This window comes from Mus caroli, unplaced genomic scaffold (genome assembly GCF_978045245.1).
Source record: "Mus caroli unplaced genomic scaffold, Mus_caroli_1 scaffold_8, whole genome shotgun sequence".
In the NCBI taxonomy this organism is placed as follows: domain Eukaryota; kingdom Metazoa; phylum Chordata; class Mammalia; order Rodentia; family Muridae; genus Mus; species Mus caroli.
The window spans coordinates 86,278,200-86,297,203 of record NW_028227263.1 but is presented as its reverse complement, the minus strand read 5'-3'; the positions used below and the strand labels follow the sequence as shown (position 1 = coordinate 86,297,203).

Here is a 19,004-nt window from a genome sequence, read left to right as displayed (position 1 = left end):
AAAGGGGTATATAAATGGCATGCTAGTGATGACTATATCAAAACTTTCTCCACAATTGTCAAACAGGCATAAAATCATGGATGACAGTTTACAAAAGAAAAAAAAAAAAAGGATGTTATTTTAGAGGATGCTGTTATCTGGAATATTGTTTAGTTTGTTCTTTTAGAGTGAATAAAATTTGAGTTTTGAATAAAGCCATATTAACAAGATTTTTTAGTATTATTTAGAGATGAAATAGTCTAAAGTCTAGAATTCTCATATTTGATCTTTGGATTAGATATTTTGAAAAAACAATCAGTTCTCAAATGTCCTGTATTATTCTTGTTGAGGTATCAGCGCTGAGTCTTAGTTTTTCCTAAAAACAAATTTAAGGACTTAGACTTCCCCCATGCCATAATGTCATACGGATGAATTCATATCTATCTATCTATATCTATATCTATATCTATATCTATATCTATATCTATATCTATATCTATATCTATATCTATATCTATATCTATATCTATATCTATATCTATATCTATATCTATATCTATATCTATATCTACATCTACATCTATATCTACACACACACACAGATTTTCTTCACTTTAACATTTCTTGAATATTTATATCAACTTGCAGAAGAAAGGGAGAAAAAGTATGAACATAAACATGGGAAGAGTATATGAACAGGAAAATGTCAAAGAGATGTAGAAAATATTGTTTTTTGACATGGCTATTAAACAGAACAGAGCAAAATTAATTATCAAACAGGAGCTGATTAAAATCAAGTAAGGAAATATTCAAGCAATGAAGAGGAGGGTACATAGAGTTCCTGTTACATGTGAAAATATTTACAGTGGGTAGATACAAGGGAGGGAAAGACAGATGTACATGGGGATGTATGCAACTGCAGTAGGATGCTAATGTAAGAATAAATGACCCAAAATCAATGTGCATATAAAAAGCAATAATTAAACACAGGGAATTTAAAGCATACAAACAAATAATTGTTAGCTTGAATTTTGAGGAAATGTAATATGGAGGGTGAGTCTATGACAGATTAGGAAGGGGTTGCATATATACACTCATTAAAGAGCGGTGGCTTAGCATATGTGAGACAACATGATTAAATTCAACTTTAAAAAATAAAAATGTTAGGTTGATGTGTAAGTTTGTTATCATTATGATATACAAGATATATATCATCTTTGGTATAAACTTTGAATAATACAAAACATGATAAAATTAAAGGAAGAGAAAACTTGATCTATATAGGAGTATTTATATGTTCCTTTGCTATTGACACAATGTAAAAATATTTTTCAGGCTGCCATCTGAAAGCTCAAGGTTCCTATAGAGAACCCTGAGTAATATAGTTCATGTGGTTGTGCAAATTGCAGTGAATACTCTTCCCAAAATACTAATGAAATAATTAACCATTTATTTTTATATTTTTCTAGTGTTATTATTTTTATGAATTGTTGTGAACATCAAATCAATGAACACATCCTGCTATATGTGGTATGCCTTTACTTACAGTCTTCTAGTCAAAGAAGTAGATGTAGATCAGGTCTCAGCGTGAAATCAGAACTCACGAATCAGCAGAAGAGTGTCCCCTTCCAAGTTCATGTGGTTGCTCTTTAGGTTCTACTCATGAGCATTCAGGATTAATTCCCTGGTTAATAAATGAAATATTTAAATAATTAATGCCAACTATGATAAACATGCATTTTAAATTATTTTTCCCCACAATTTTACATGATGGTTTTGATAATGAAACTAGTCAAACAGCTGGTAAGGACACAAATTTATGACTTTATACATATATTAATAAAATGTAAAAAAATCAAATAGCTATAGGTATGGCTCAATTCATATATTGGCCATTTTTCACATGAAGACCTAAGTATAAACCCTTGTTACATCATATAAATATAAAAAATCTGTCAAACATAAGACTAGTACAATATAGTATTACAGGATATGGAGGTGTTTTGAGGTATCTACAAGAGAATTCTACTTAAAAACAAGTAAAAGCTAATGGAAAGTTTTTGATTAACCAGCTAGTGGCATCATCTAACATGAACACTGTAGCTCTCAGAGACTGAACCAACAACCAAAGAACATACATGGGCTGGACCTAGCATTCCCCCTCCCGTCTGATAATATGTAGCAGATGTGCAGATAGGTTGTAATGTGGGTCCTGAACAACTGGACTGGTGGCTATCCCAATTGTTGTTTCCTGCGGGGGATATGTTCTACTATCTGGGTTATCTTGTCTGTCCTAAGTCAGAGTAGATGTGCCTAGACTGGCATAGACTTGATGTGCTGAGGTGGGTGGATACCAAGTGAAGGACTCCACCCTCTTAAAAGAGAAAGGGGAGGGGACATGGAGGAGTGTTTATTGAAGAGAAGCAGTAATGGGAGTGCAAAGAGAATAAATAAAAAAGAAAAAAATCAAGAAAAAAAATCAAAGATTATATCATATTTTGAAGGCTGTCCCTGAACTTGTGCTGAATTCGAGATTGTGCTTGAGTTAAATGGTAGACCAAACTAGCTATATCCTTATCACTGTCTTACCGTACTTAGACACTGGACTACCTGGAGTAGTTTTCTTTATGAAATATGGATAAAACTTAGCTTTTACACAATATTTTGTATGTCATCACAGTGGATAAATAATAAGAATATAATTTGAATGTGTATTTAGGCATGTTTCCTAAAAATTAATCATTTTTTCAATGTTCAAAAAAGGTCTGGAAGAGGATCAAGAACTGGAGACATCTAGAAGATGTTCCAAACGGTAAGAAGGACACATGCTCCACTATGTTCATAGCAGCCTTATTCATAATAGCCAGAAGCTGGAAAGAACCCAGATGCCCCTCAACAGAGGAATGGATACAGAAATTGTGGTGCATTTACACAATGGAGTACTACTTAGCTATTAAAAGGAATGAATTTATGAAATTCCTAGCCAAATGGATGGACCTGGAGGGCATCATCCTGAGTGAGATAACCCAAACACAAAGGAACTCGCACAATATGTACTCACTGATAAGTGGATATTAGCCCAAAAACTTAGGATACCCAAGATATAAGATACAATTTGTTAAACGCATGAAACTCAAGAAGAATGAAGACCAAAGTGTGGACACTGTGTCCCTTCTTAGAATTGGGAACAAACACCCATGGAAAGAGTTACAGAGATAAAGTTTGGAGCTGTGACAAAAGGATGGACCATCTAAAGTCTGCCATATCCAGAGATCCATCCCATAATCAGCTTTCAAACGCTGACACCATTGCATACACTAGCAAGATGTTGCTGAAAGGACCCAGATATAGCTGTCTTTTTTGAGACAATGCTGGGGCCTAGCAAACACAGAAGAGGATGCTCACAGTCAGCTATTGGATGGATCACAGGGCCCCCAATGGAGGAGCTAGAGAAAGTACCCAAGGAGCTAAAGGGATCTGCAACCCTATAGGTGGAACAACATTATGAACTATCCAGTACCCCAGAGCTCTTGACTCTAGCTCCATATGTATCAAAAGATGGCCTAGTTGGCCATCACTGGAAAGAGAGGCCCATTGGACTTGCAAACTTTATATGCCCCAGTTCAGGGGAACGCCAAGGTCAAAAAATGGGAGTGGGTGGGTAGGGGACTTGGGGGGGTGTATTGGGGACTTTTTGGATAGCATTGGAAATGTAAATGAGGAAAATACCTAATTAAAAAAAATCAAAAAAAATCCACAAAGAAAAAAAAATAGAATTGTGCCTGCATTCCACGACACTCAATAAATAGAAGCTATTATTGTTAAAAAAAAATGGGGAAGAGGATCAAGAAATGGAGACATTTAGCAGAATTCTGAATGCTCCTGAGAATACGCCAGGATAAAGAAAAGCAGAAAAAAACATTACAATGAAAAACAAATCATGAGTTTTGTGAATTAGATTTCTTCAGAAGACAGAATTGTAGAGTATCTTTTCATGCTCCTCATAGGTGTAGTGCATAGTAGCATATTTACTGAGATTTCTCTTTTTTTCCCTTGCTGTCATTATTTAATTAAATGTTTAAACTACCCACATGCCTTTTAAAAACATGTTTTTGCCATATACTGTTTATTCTTGTGTTGTATACAGCTTGAATTCATGAGGCCTTTACTCCAGTAACAGATGTTAACCCTCAGAGTATAAACTGCTCCAATCTGGGACATTAGAATGCCTAGTTTATTAGTTCTATATCCTAGGTTCCACCAACTGTAGAGTTGTGTCCATAATCAAATGTATACATGTTTTATGTGTGTTCATATGGAACAATAATTTTTAAAGAGGAGTTAATGAGTTTTAAAGAGGAGTGAAGAACATACAGAATTGAAATATAGAAATTAGGTAAATTTAGTATTATTGTAGAATAATTTTATAAAATCGTCAAATTCTTTCAAAAATAAAATAAAGTATTAAGAGCATTTAGAATATAGGGTTTAAATAGAACGAAGTGTAATAATGATGTAAAATGTGGTGAAAGTGACTATACAGATACCTATATAAACATAAGAAACTATTATTTTTATTCAAAACCTGCAGCCATGGGGGAAACATACAACAAATAAAGTTATGTATGGAAGAGGATTTTCACTAATATCTATGTAAGAAAACACCTGATATTCTTGGTACTTTTTTCAAGGTTAGAATTGAAGGGGCACAAGCTGATTCCAGATCTTTGAACACTTACTAGACATTGTCCTCAGGGCAATACATTAAGAAAATGAAATATATAGTTTTCCTCTGTGGCAAGAAAGATAAATAATATCTAGTTTAAGAAATATTGCATTTCTCCTGAAAGAAAAGATATTCACAAAATTCTAGATTTAAAAATATAGTCAATGAATATGCAATGATATGAAAAAATAAAAAGTGAATATAACAAACACATAAGAAACTAATAAGGAAAGCTGAAAGCAAGCAAGCAACCAAGAAAGCAAGCAAGCACCATTTTCTAAAATATTACTGTCTATAATTATGTCTATAGTTATGCCTCTGTGTGTCTGTGCAATTTTCGTATTAAATAGATGAGGAGGAAGTCCTAAGTTCTTGGGCTGAATTGGCAAATCACACCTCAAGATCACCAAAAGAAAGAAAAAGAAAAACAGTTTATCAGTAACACTATTTAATTGTGAGATCTGAACATTTATACAGTAGTTCATTTTACATAAATAGGAGGATAAGTTTAGGCTTTACAATGTTTATCAATGTTAAATAATTAATTGAAAAAATACACTCATAAAACAAGATGTATGCTGATTGTGGCTTGAGATTTACCAGATCCTTTAGGATGTAATTCTTCACAGCAATACAAAAAGACTGGTAATATTTTTTCACTCCAGGTGAAGCACTGTATGCCAGTGTATATGCTACTAATGAGAATTTTTACTCGTATCTGTAATCATTATAAAAGCACATTGTATATTATAGATTAGGTTATTCTGTGTCAATTTTTTATTAAATTTTAAATATTTTAAAACAATAAGTAGATTTTTCTAAGATCAAAAATAAATGGTCAATTCACTTTTTCTCACATATGCTTTAGATAAAAAGAGTGAGAATATTATCTGCTACTTATTATCTGCATAATAGAAGAGAAAAAATATACATAATCCCATAGATTATTTGTAGGTAACTAAACCCAACTCTTAATATTTTGTAAAATTACTGTTAAAACAAAATATTTGCCTCAATCATTAAATCATAGGTTTTCCTCAACAATTCAAAAAATGATTAGGAAAATAGTGAGAGTATTTTGTCACAGCTTTAAGTTTTTTATAATCATTCATGTATATTAGTTAATATAATTGAGATCCCATTGTAGAAATGAGATATAAAATAAGAGAAAACTCTACTAACATAACCATCCTAAGTTTCTTCCCTTAGGATCCAACTCTGTGAATAAGTTTTCTCTCATGTCATCAATAATTTCCATTATGGTTAACTGTGGATATATGGATTTTAGACATGATAAATCTATGGAAAAATCAAATGTTACTACTATTCCAAGGAAACAACTGTAAAATGACTCCTAGTGACATTCTTCTATATTCATTGATGAAAGAGTTGCTTGGCTATTTCAGAGAAGCTAACTCCTGTGGTAGATGAGGATGAATACATAGACCCACAACTGGACAGTATACAGAGAGGTAGAAAACTTGGACCATGCAATCCTTAATACAATATCTCATTTAATACCTGCTTTGAGTCATCAGGGAATTTTGTAGAAAAGGAGACAGAAAAGTAATAATATCCAATGAGAATGGAAAATACCTGGGAAGCAAATCCTTCAAAATACAACAAAAACTGATCCACATTTGAATTCACAGAGACTGGCATAATACACAGAGATTGCACAGGTATAAGTAAGATGGCAGATGTGGATGTTCATAGTGATAAATATCTATCATCCTAGAAAGAGCAAAGGTATTGTCAACACACCCTATTGATGTAAGCGTTTATAAGCTTAAGGTTACTGGATGAGGCCAATTTATCACACAGATTTTTTTCAATGAAATGGTTTTTCAAAAATGGAAAAAGGGCTGTTACATCTCCTGTTTCTTGCTGCCCTTTATTGACACAGATAATCCCCATGTTTAAGGGGAAAGCATAGGATTAAACAGTTCAAATAAGAATTCAGGAGCAGTCAATGTCAAAGCAGGAAGAATAGTTGTGGGGAGTAAAATAATCATTGAGTGTGTTTGTGTGTACAGAGAGGTGATATGATATGCATGTTGTATACATGAGAATGGCTATATCAAGGTCCACATAATAAACCCATCAGAAAAAATGTAAAGCTTTTGTGCTAGGGTCAAAGTGAGAAGGATGAGAAAAAATTCCTCTTGTTCATTTTTGGGTGTTGATAGTGTGTGGGGAAAATGCCCAACATTTCTGAGTCTCAGTCTGATCCACCAGGTCAAAGAGAAAGATGGACATGTGCTTTCTCACCATAGCAGCTTTATTGCTCAATAACATGGAAAGATCTGTTTGATACTAATTTTCCTGGGATGAATAAAGTATGTAGTCTGCGTGATTATGAAGATCTACTCAAAAGTGAGAGAGTGGGAGGAAGGATGATATAAGTACATTTCAGACACTATCCCAAAAATCCCCTATAACCTCCTCTCACCCTGATCACCAACCCACCCATTCCTGCTTCCTGGCCATGGTATTCCCCAGTACTGGGACATTTAATAGTCACAAGACCAAGGGCCCCTCCTCCCAATGATGACCAGCAAAACCTCTCCTGGGCATATACCCAGATGATGTTACAAAATGTGATAATGACACATGCTCCACTATGTTCATATCAGCCTTATTTATAGTATCCAGAAGCTTGAAAGAACACAGATGTTTCCTCAACAGAGGAAAGGATACAGAAAATGTGACACATTTACACAATGGAGTACTACTCAGCTATTAAAAACAATAAATTTATGAAAATCTTAGGCAAATGGGTGGAGCTGGAGGATATCATCATGAGTGAGGTAACACAATCACAAAATACTGTCCTTCTTATGCTTAGTATGGTATTGAACATGAGAGCAAACTGACCCTTGTCAAAGATTAAATTTACACTGGCTAAAGCTCTCCCTTCACTACCTTGACTACCAGCCAGCCTATGTGAGGTTTAAGGCTATGGAAAGTCTTTCTTTTGGTTCATAGTAAATGATCAAAGTATATGCAGAAATTGTCCATCATACTCCTTTCCCACAAGACAATTTTAGACTGAAGAACTGCACAGCTACAGTTCTTGTAGATCCTGTTCCTATTCAGAACACCTAATCCCATTGAATCAGCTGAATGACACAACACCTGACTCCTCCCTTTTGTCTATGTGATAATCATACCTCCTTGTTCAAAGGTTTAACACTAATGTGATTGACAGTTTTCATGCATATAAAATATAGATTCAGAAATGTTCTGCATGTGGATGTCATAAGTAATTTGTGTTTCTCTCAAAGTTAATACCTACATTCAGTCTAGTTTCCAATACCTTCCAAGTCTCTTTCAATTGATGAACACTATTCTATATGAACATGTATAACATTACATCATGTAAACATTATCCATTCTTTGAGATTTTATTGTATATGATTGATGAAATTCTATGTGGCAAGGGTCTTCCAAAATATACAAACATGATGTGTGTTGAATGGCGCAGCTGCCTTTGCATAAACACCAGAGACTAAACAGTCCCAAAGCCATCTACTGAGGAGGAACTAATTGAAGACTGCCTGAGAGACCAAGTATTGCTGAAGAAGACAATGCCATCCAATAGAGAACTGCTGTTTAGAAGGGATGCTTTCTTGGTACCAAAGGTATTCAAACCTTTCAGCAGTGTTCAGGCAAGCTTGCTGTGTAGTTTCTCACTTGCTCCTGGAGTCTATGCCTTGATTCTGTACCATGTCACCTCTAACCCCTAAGGACAAGTGTGGTTGGCAAGCAGAAGGTCTAGAGCACAGGCAGCATCTGGCACCCAACGTGGTCTATAAATGACTTGATTCTCTTCTGCTTCCAAACGTCCTTTTCTGTGATCTCTCTCTCTCTCTCTTTTTTTTGCTCTTGCTGCATGGACAGGGCTTACAACTTAACCAGATTTTTTTTCTCTTCTCTTGGGACTTCTGTCTTGCCCCCTTTTCTTACTTCTTTGGTGAGTTGCCCCCTTAGTGTTTTATGTTGTTGATCCCATGAAGGTAAGCATGCAGACTTAATTTCTGTTGTCCTTTTTCTCTGTTAATCCAGATGACTTTCATAATTTCACTTTTGGTATTGGTTATAGGATGAGTGTGTGATGGCCAGCATTCTAATTTTGTCTTTGTTCTTATGGGTGAGCATAAAATGGCAATCTTGTCTTCCTTCTTTGTCTTTGTCTATTTGTCTCAATGAGCTGCTCACTTATACCTTTAGCTTGGATTGATCCCAGAACCTGGCATAGGAGCTAATCTCCCAAGTGATGGTATCAAGGATCAGCCACTGACAAAGAACCTCAGATAATGGCACTCAAAACCCTTCTGGTTACATGTGATTTCAAGGTTAAAACTCATAACATGGACCAATTTTGGGAGGCAGCAATTATTTTGATCCTCTGGATATTGCTGTAGAATATGTGGAACCTTGACCTCTTAATGTGTGTTCTCTTCCTTTCCCACAAGCAAGAGTCTAGGATTACACCCCCCTTGTTCTTTGTCCTCATCTGCCTTTCAGTCATTGCCAGTCTTTAGAATTCTTCCCTCAAGGATATGGTGGCTGTCCATAACAAACACTGCCAGTATCAGGCTATTCAGCTTTCCATTAATGACCCCAACCTACTTTCTCTGGGCTGATCTCATCAGGTTGATCTCAATGATGAGCATGAGTGCTGCCTCTGCTCTGGCCCTCTGGCCTTCAGGTTCCAAGCCATCATCTGTCATCTAGCCCTGCTGTCCCAGGTCAATTACTCATAGCCTTTCCACTACTATCCATTCAGAGGTATTCCGAGTCTACTCCTGGCCTGATTTAGTGGGACGTTGCCTTCTGGTTGTCACTCGTGCTGCAGTCACTCCTATCATCCCAGTCACTCATGTGGGACTGCCTCTCTCAGGGGAGCCTCATCATCCTCAGGTACATCTTGAGGCTTTCCCTGTCAGCCTTGGCCCTAATTACTTGACTGGCCCTGGATTCTTGTAGACTTGGTACTAATCAGAAAAACTGCCAACAACTCTGGCACGGATTTCCCTTATTTTGAACATGTACTTAAGAAATGGGCTATGCACCTCCAGACCTATTATGATTGGTATAATCTCCCAAAGGAAGTTAATTGAAGATCTGGATATAATGGCTTGGCTGATAATCCTGATAGTATTAACCTGGAATATAACCTTAACATTACTTGTTGTATTCCAGGTTAATACTACCTTAACATTACTTTTAACATGCTTACTGGCCATATATTAACCCTGTCACTGAGGCCACTATTGGACTACATGCTTACTTTCACCATGTTGCTGCTCTTGCTTGCAAGGCCCTTAAGGCCTGAACCTCTCAGGACTCTTCACCTTACTTTTGCAATCCTGTCCAGCAGTGTGTGGGGTACTTCACAGACATCCTGTCCCTGTGTCTGAAGCAGTGAAAAAGGAGATTCATTGCTGGCCTAAACAAAGACATCAAGCAACTTGCATGTGAGGGCCTTAATGCCCCCATTGGCAATGTTGTAGAAGCCATAACGAATGAGGATATGCAAAAATGGGTTGTTGACACTCATGATTTAGATCCTGGTGTGGGCCCTATTACAGCATGTATGCCTCCATTGATGCCTTGGTTATGGGTTGTGTACAGAGGACACATCCTCCTCCTGAAGGGCACCTTGATCACACTTATTAGGACTCTGGCAAACGTGGTCATCTCAGACAGTACTGTTACTCAGCTAGGCCCAAGAACAGATGTCCTCATTTAACAAAGGTTTCCATTGGACCAAGAACTGTTGTTTTCAAAAGCAGGAAGACAATTTAAACTTCAAAAAGTTCACCCCACAGCCATGCCAGTAAGAGTGAGCCCTGCTTGGCAAGTAGTCCTTTGGAATTTGCTATTTCTACACTCCCTGATGATGATTGTACATTTAGATGGTATACCCGTTAAAGGGTTACTTGACACAGGGGCAGATGTCACTATAATAATAAAAAAAAAATAAGCAATAAGTTTCCCCTATTGGAGATTCTGGTCTGGTCCCTCCAGTACAGAATTTGGAAGCTACCAAGCCACTAAAATTACTACCTGACCTGTCTGTCAGCAATACTTGAACAGCAATCAGGAATCTTTGACACCTGTTGTGGCTGATGTTCTCCACAAATTTTGGGAAAAAGATATTCTAGAAGACAGGGATGCCATACTTACTAGGCTTTTTTTTTTTTTTTTTTTTATGACGATGTTATGCAACATGACCAACTGGACTGAACAGATCACAAAGTGAGGGATTACCCCCCCCTAAATATAATGGCGACAGTCTACCCAGCACCAATTGACATCAAGGTACCTGACCTTATACCTTTGGCCTGGCTGTGTGAAGCTGACATCTGGGTGGATCAGTGGCCCATTTTGGAACATAGGCTTTTTGTTTCCAAGGAACTAGTTTTAGAATAATTATCTTTGAGTCATTTTGAATCCTTGAGCAGCATACATAACACTTTTTATAATAATAATAATAATAATAATAATAATAATAATAAATTTTTGTTATCCAGAAGAAATCAGAGAAATATAGGTTTCTTCAGGGTCTGAGAGCTGTTAATGAACATATGGAAAAAGTGCTGAACACTCAAGTGGGACTGCCACTCCCTAGTGCTATTCTACCCAAGTACCATATACTTAGATATTAAGGATTGCTTTTTTCCAAATCCCTCTGGTTTCCCAGAATAGATGCCATTTTGCCTTCATAGTATGAGAGCCTAATATGAACTAACCAGCTAAAATATATCAGTGAGCAGTTCTGCCACAGGTGTGAAAATAGCCCAGGAATTTGTCAGACTAAATCCATACAGGAGTCCCCACAGATGTCTTTGTAGTCCATTACATGGATGATATTATGCTTGCACACCTTAGCCTACCAGAACTAGAAAGGGTATTGTCTTAGTCAGGGTTTCTATTCCTGCACAAACATCATGACCAAGAAGCAAGTTGGGGAGGAAAGGGTTTATTCAGCTTACAATTTCATACTGCTGTTTATCACCAACGAAGTCAGGACTGAAAATCAAACAGGTCAGGAAGCAGGAGCTGATACAGAGGCCATGGAGGGATGTTCTTTACTGGCTTGCTTCTCCTGACTTGTTCAGCCTGCTCTCTTATAGAACTCAAGACTTATAGAACTCTTATAGAATTCAGCCCAGAGATGGTCCCACCCACAAGGGGCCTTTCCCCCTTGATTACTGAGAAAATGCCTTACAGTTGTACATCATGGAGGCATTTCCTCAACTGAAGCTCCTTTCTCTGTGATAACTCCAGCTGTGTCAAGTTGACACAAAACTAGTCAGTACATGTATTCTCTCAATTGTTGCTTAACTTGGGAAAATTCAACTTGAAGATTGCTCCTGAAAAGATTCAGAGAGTGCTTCCATATGCCTTCCTGTGCTTCTCTACTTTTGACAAGATTAAGCCCCTGGCCTTATCCACCATGGTAAAAAATCCTACTCCTTTGTAGAACTATAACAATTGTGTGGAACTATTAACTGGCTAAAATCTTTCCTATCTATTTTGGCCAAGGATATGAGGCACGTCTTTTCTCTCTTGGAGGGGCCTATTAGCCCCTCTGTCAGGGTCAAACTAACATCTGAAGCTAGCAACCTTCTATAGAAAGTTATGATGCTTATTTCTTTATCAACACTGAAAAGGCATGATCCAAGGAACCCCCACAGGCCATGATTCTGTATTTCCATGAGAGGTCTTAGCAGTGTTATGGCAGAATGGACTGTATACATGGAGTTGCTAGAACAAGCCATAATATTAATTTAAACCAGCAATTTAAACTTTCCTCTCAGAATTTACATAAGCTCTTGTCAGAATTGCTTATGTAACACTATAAATATCTTGCAAGTTCCTTTGGAATGTGCTCACCTCTTGCACCATTGTGGTCCCCAGTCAGATTTAGAGTTCACCACACAAGGACTACTTCCCAATGCAATCTGGCAAATGGATATCACCCATTATCCAGCCTTTGGTAATTTTAGGTAAATACATGTCATGATAGATACTTACTCTGCCTTTGTTTACACAGTGGCCACGGCAGGTGAAAAGACTTCTCATGCTATTAAGGCCATGAAATTGGTAATATTGGTAATAGGAGTGCCTTGGGCAATCAAGACTGACAATGGGGCTGTTTACTCATATCAGCTGTTTATCACCTTCTTCTTATGGAGGATCATTCACTTCTTTGGGATAACCTATAATCATCAAGGCCAAGCAATCTTAGAAAAAGTGAATCCTTGAAGGAAGCACTTGCTTGAGTCACCTCCACAGAACAATAAAAAAATCTGCATCTATCATTAGCAGAGGTAATGTTCAATGTGAACTTTCTTAATTTTGAAGAGAAAGGAATGGGCCTTGTTTACAAACATTGGGTGTTTTTGCAATGGAGCACTCCCCATCCCTTGGTTAGATGAAGGGAGTCAATAGCCTTTCAAAGATAAAGACCCACTCCTTTTATGTCAAGGGGGCAAAGTTATGTTTGTGTTTCCCCAAGAATGCAAGTGTGACAATATGGTACCCTCAAGATATGTTTGTCCAGCCACAGACCAGGGGGCATTTAAGAAGCCAGAAAAAGACCGAATGCGGAGACATATCATAATGCTGGTATTATTAATTTTTCTTTAGCCTGGGAAGGCTGATCAGCTCTGGGTTTGGTGGCCGTGCTCCCCCCAGACCCCATTATTTGCCTATGGCTGTTAACTACCTAACTTACCCTGTTTATTTTCTTTCAACATGTTTGCCTTTCTTGAATTTGTCATTACTACACAGGGATTAGAAGACACTTGGGCGTCTGAAGAAATTCTCTGCTTTACCACAAATGTCTCATCCTTCGTTCCTTGTATTCAACTACACAATATGGTCATGTGGGACATTCACAGTAATATAACACATGTCAGGCATGGAACTTCACATTCCCTTACTGATTAAAAATCCTGAAAGATATTACATCCACCTCTGCCTCACTGTCCTAGGACCCCTCAAATAACCACTTTTTTGGAACTTCCTATCCCTTGAGAGCACTGCCAGAGTGCACTAGGCATAAAATTAGCAAGGGACTACCCAATATTTTCTTCTAACCTTACACTTGACATGTCAAAGTTTACCTGACATGATGCTTCCAATATTACTTTCTGTGTTAATAGGGACCACATTAGATGCTGTTATGACCAATGATCAATAGGGATTTATGTGGCACCTCTAATTGTCTTGATTTATTCCCCCTTACTCTCCTAAAAGGTGATTGCCTCTTTAGTGTGGTGTATTTCCATATGAAACTGTTGGAGAAAGTGTGCAATGGGGTGACTGCATGAGTGTGACCATTGGCATCCAGGTTGGCTGGAAAGCCACTCCAATCTGTGTCCGATGTCCCTTCTTCTTTTTAGCCACCAATACCTCCATTGTCAGAGATAGCCTTAACTGTTTTAATGAAAAAATGTCTCCTGATTACCTCCTGAACAATATTCAACAATGGCTATTCTGATGGGGGATAGCATTTGGATGCCTTCGGTAAATATCACCAACTTTCAAGCTGACACTCACTGGCCCAGATGGCCCAGACTCACAACCCCTATACCAAGAAAAAGGGGTATTTTGGTTTTACAGCTGCCACCACTGTGGCCTTCACTGAAGGCATTGCCAGGGTAACAAGAGCTATTTTTGCCTTGACCCAGACAGCCACTACAGCTGAGACAGTTAAAGCTTTTGTCTCTAAGTTAGCTGTGGTACTACAGGGACAGGAGGTACTAAATGAACATATTTAACAAGGCATCCACATTTTACAACAGATTGACATACTAGTAGAATGGTTGGCTCTTGGTTGGGATAGGACTCTATTTATACACCAGGTTTCAACAATCTGCCTAATCCCTTAATCAGGTACATAACACCACTGAAGCCTGACAACATTTTCCTCAATATCTTCAAGGTACCTGGTCAGACACATTCTGTAACTATCTGTGCTATTAAGGGAGAACATAGCTAACTTCAGTATAACCAGGGTATCTGTGCACTCTCTAGATGTAGGAATCTTGGGAACAGTTTGTGACAATATTAAGAGGCTTTTTGAACCCTTGTTGATTGTCACTTATACTATGAGGGGGGAGTTGTCATACCAATAATAATTTCACTTAAGTGTCTCAGGCTGCATATCTCCAGGCAGTGCACCACAAATAAGGTGACCCTCAAGGTGCTTAACACTCTCAAAAATTCAGATTGCAACCCCCTAATGACATGATCAAAGCTTGGATGGCAGACATCCATGAGCCCAATATGTAGGCTCTTGCTCATCTCCCCCTTGCCTCCAGAGTGTTATCTCTTTGAGGCTGGTGATCAATGATGCATCTGATCCTGGAAGACAGGACAACCTAAGACAGACACAATCCATTATGCTGGGAATCCTCTGAAGTGGAGTTAACAATGTCAAGGCAATATTACCCCAGCTTCCACTATGCTGTCAAAAAGTAAAAACAAAAGGATGGAAATGTATATGGAACAGTGCAACTCCTTCTGCATAGATTTTGGTGGCCACACAACCCCAAAGGCATCTCCTACAGTAGGATCTAACTTAGGACTGCCTGAGAGACCAACGATTGCTGCAACAGCCAATGACAGCCAATCAGGAACTGCTGTTTAGAAGGGGCTCTTTCTTGGGACCAATGGGAAATGGGTCGAAGGTATTGATAGAACTTGCAGCAAGGTTAGGATGAGCTTGCTGGGGTGTTTCTTAACTGCTTCTAGAGTCTGTGACTTGATTCTTTGTCACCTCACCTCCAACCCCAATGGGAAGTAGTGTCTGACAGTGGGTGGTCCAGGGCACAGGCAGCCCCATGACACAATTTTCAGCAAAAATTGTTAATGATATTTTGTTTGTACATTAGCCCTAGAAAATCTCCAGTTTAATTTAGATCTTAGGTTGCTGATGTGAATGCTAACATATACATGGTTTTACACATTATAGTCATTATATTATATAAAATAAAATTCTTATTAATGAGGTAGGTAATTGATTGTGCATTTTGTTTAGATTTGGATATTATAGAACCTAGAGTGATGGCTAAACAGTGAACTCAGGCAACAAAATTTCTCTCTCAAGTTGTTCTTTTACTGTTTTTGGATACCTCACCATAGAATGGCTGTTAAATGGATCACTTGCTAGTGAAGCAGGATCCCTGCATAGTACAAGTGATACACTGAGAAATTATGCTATTCCAGTCATGACACCATAAATATATTGCCCTGAAACATTTCTGCTTGCCTCTCTAAATAGTGCCTGCATTTTGGCCTGTGGTCCTCTAATAAACAAAAGATAGTTTAGTAAGCCATAGAGAGCAAGTTAGTAAGTAGTTTAGCTCCATATTCATCACTTCAGTGATTCTCTGCAGTTTTCAGCCATGACATTCTTCAGTGATAATCTGTACCCTAGGACCTTTAGATTATATAACCATCTTTTCTCCGTGTTCATATTGGTCAATGATTTTTCACAACTACACATTCTAAACTAGAATGGTGAATGAGATGAATTTAGTTTAGTCTTATTAATGTTTCAACTTTTAAAGTCTTTGAACAAATCATAAAATTCAAATTTCCAGTGATCTCATTCATGCCATGCATCATTTTTGTTACCTACAATCCCCTTCCTTATTTCCCAATAGTCCACTCTTCCTCTCAGATGTGTTCCTTTATAACTTCCTTTCATTCCTTTCCATTCTTTTCTTCTTCTTTTCTTTTCTTTCTAACACCCTCCTTCCTTTCTCTTTTATTGTTTGTATTTTTTAAACAAATTGATGGATATGCATGAGCCTAAAAATATAGCATTCCTTTGCATTAAATAAAATTAAGATATACAAAACCAGCAGTTTAGTCACAATAGCGTTGATACTATTTGTAAGATTTTTTTGTCAAATTCTGCCCTTGAGGAGTGTTTTTAGATCTTCAGACTGAATATAGCATCACAGGAACACTAGAGCTATTCTCAGAATAACACCTGACCCATTTTGGAATCCCCTTAACTGGTCAGGCTTTTCTTCCAAACAGGTACGCTACTGTTACTGTGCTCCATGACTCTGGTGCTATATAGACTTTGTATGTTATAGGGCCTCAGCAAATTTCCCATTGTATTATTACTTTGTGGCGCTTGTTTCTTGTGTGGGAATTTCTGATCATCTAGTTTGAGGAATACCATCTTCCATGTTCAAGATGCTTTGTCTATTCATTCACAGCATGTGGTATAGGGAGATTAAAAGAGAGTAAAACAATGGACAGAACAGCAGGGTTCAATAATATAGATGCATTAAGTATTGATAAAATCAATATGAATAATTATTTACAACAGAATAACGATAAGATATTTAAAATAGGAGAGTTAATAAAAATGGATTTTGACAACTGTATAAGCCAATATTATGAAACATATGTATGATGTATATGTTTTTTGGATATTTTATTTACATTTCAAATGTTATCTGCTTTCGCAGTTTCCTATAACCTGAAAACCCCCTATCCCATCCCCTCTCACTCTACTTCTATGAGGGTATTCCCCCACTTACCCATCCACTCCTGCCTGCCAGTCCTGGCGTTCCCCTACACAGGCTCAGTCAGCCTTCACATGACCAAGGGCCTCCCCTCTCATTAATGACTAACAAGGCTATCCTGTGCTACATATATATGGTGGTTTAGTCCCTGGGCACTCTGAAGGGGGATCTGGTTGTTTGATATTGATGTTCTTTCTATGGGGTTGCAAACCCCTTCAACTCCTTCAGTTCTCTGGCAATTGATTTCTTAGGGTGATTTTTGCCCTCAGCTTCTTTTTATGATTTAACAAAACAATGTTGATTATATGTGCATGCTGAAGAATTAAAGTAGAAATGACTTTTTATATGAGTTCAGATTTATGATTCTTTTAGGTTTTAATAAGATTACTTTTTAAGATAAATGGTAAAATAATTTATAAAATAAAATAGTGTTGCTTGCTCACAGTTTGTTAATTTATAACAGGGTGCTGATATAAGATCAAGACATTGTCTGGATATTGTTTGATAGCTACCAATCCGTGTCTTGTGTTTCTTGGACTCATTTTCATTGTCACTCATTTGTTTGTGTTTTCATGTTTCCATTATTCTTTTCCAGTTATAGGAAGACATGATAAACTGAACCTCATCAAGTGTCTCCCCATGTACCATGAGTGTTACCATGGAAATGTCTAAGTTATCATGCATTCTGAGCTTCTGAGCTTTCCTAGTTATGTTCTCAGTAGCTAGAGTTTTTCTCACCTTTTCCTACAGTTTATTCTAGACATCTCTTGTCTCTACTCACCTTCCCATAGGAGCTGCTGTCTTTCTTCCTTACCTTGCTACTTTATTGACTGCTGCCACTACTGGAGCTGGCATATGTATGGGAGCTCTCTTTGTTCCCTGTTTTCTCTGGTTCCTCTATAGGACACTTGTTTCAGTTTTACAGGAATTAAGTGCCTTTTAGCTATGGATAATGTTGAAATACTGTTTTATGATGCTGTAGTTTATTAAATTATGGTTCTGAAATTGGTGTTTGGCTCTCCATCCTTTCAACACAAGCAAGCTTATTGAGAAATTTCCTAATATCTCTCCTGCATTACTTTTGCCACTTGATACTTAAAAAAAGTGGATCAAAATAATACAGTCCAGGAAAAGATCAGCAAAAACAATACGATTTCCTATAGGGATTACTGCTACTTATCTCATACTGTTCTTAGTTTTCTTAAGATTTGTATAAATGCTATGTATAGTCAACATAAAGCAAGTCACTTCAAATAAAAAAAATAGTCAAATGGAATATTTTAGATATAGTAGCATAATATTTTATAGATACTCCAGATAAATATTTCTGTTAATCAACATCCTAAATTTCTATGCTTATTGTCTTTTCCTCTGAGACTGGGTTCTCTCTCTGAGACTGCTCTCTCTCTCTCTCTCTCTCTGTCTGTCTGTCTCTGTCTGTCTGTCTGTCTCTGTCTGTCTCTCTGTCTGTCTCTCTGTCTCTCTCTCTCTGTCTCTCTCTCTCTCTCTCTCTGTCTCTCTCAGTCTGTCTCTCTCTGTCTCTCTCTCTGTCTCTCTCTCTGTCTCACTCTCTCTCTCCATTTCTCTGATTTATCTAATCTTGGGACTACTTCTACAGACCAAACTACTAGACAATGGGTTTGAAAGTATCACATATACCCAAAGATAAAGGTTTTCCCCTGAGTACCTTAACTTTCTTTGTGTACTAGTTTTTATCTGTCTCAGCAGAT

The 19,004-nt window shown here is 37.4% G+C and overlaps 1 long non-coding RNA gene across 15 annotated transcripts in view; it reads right to left on the bottom strand.

The window, feature by feature from the left end:
• LOC115031543 (uncharacterized) overlaps nt 1-19,004 on the bottom strand; it is a 513,648-nt gene that overhangs the window by 437,091 nt on the left and 57,553 nt on the right. For all 15 annotated transcript variants that reach the window (XR_015047929.1, XR_015047933.1, XR_015047920.1 and 12 more), the window contains exon 2: nt 1,526-1,663. This is a non-coding gene — a long non-coding RNA (uncharacterized LOC115031543). The remainder of the gene's footprint in view (nt 1-1,525; nt 1,664-19,004) is intronic.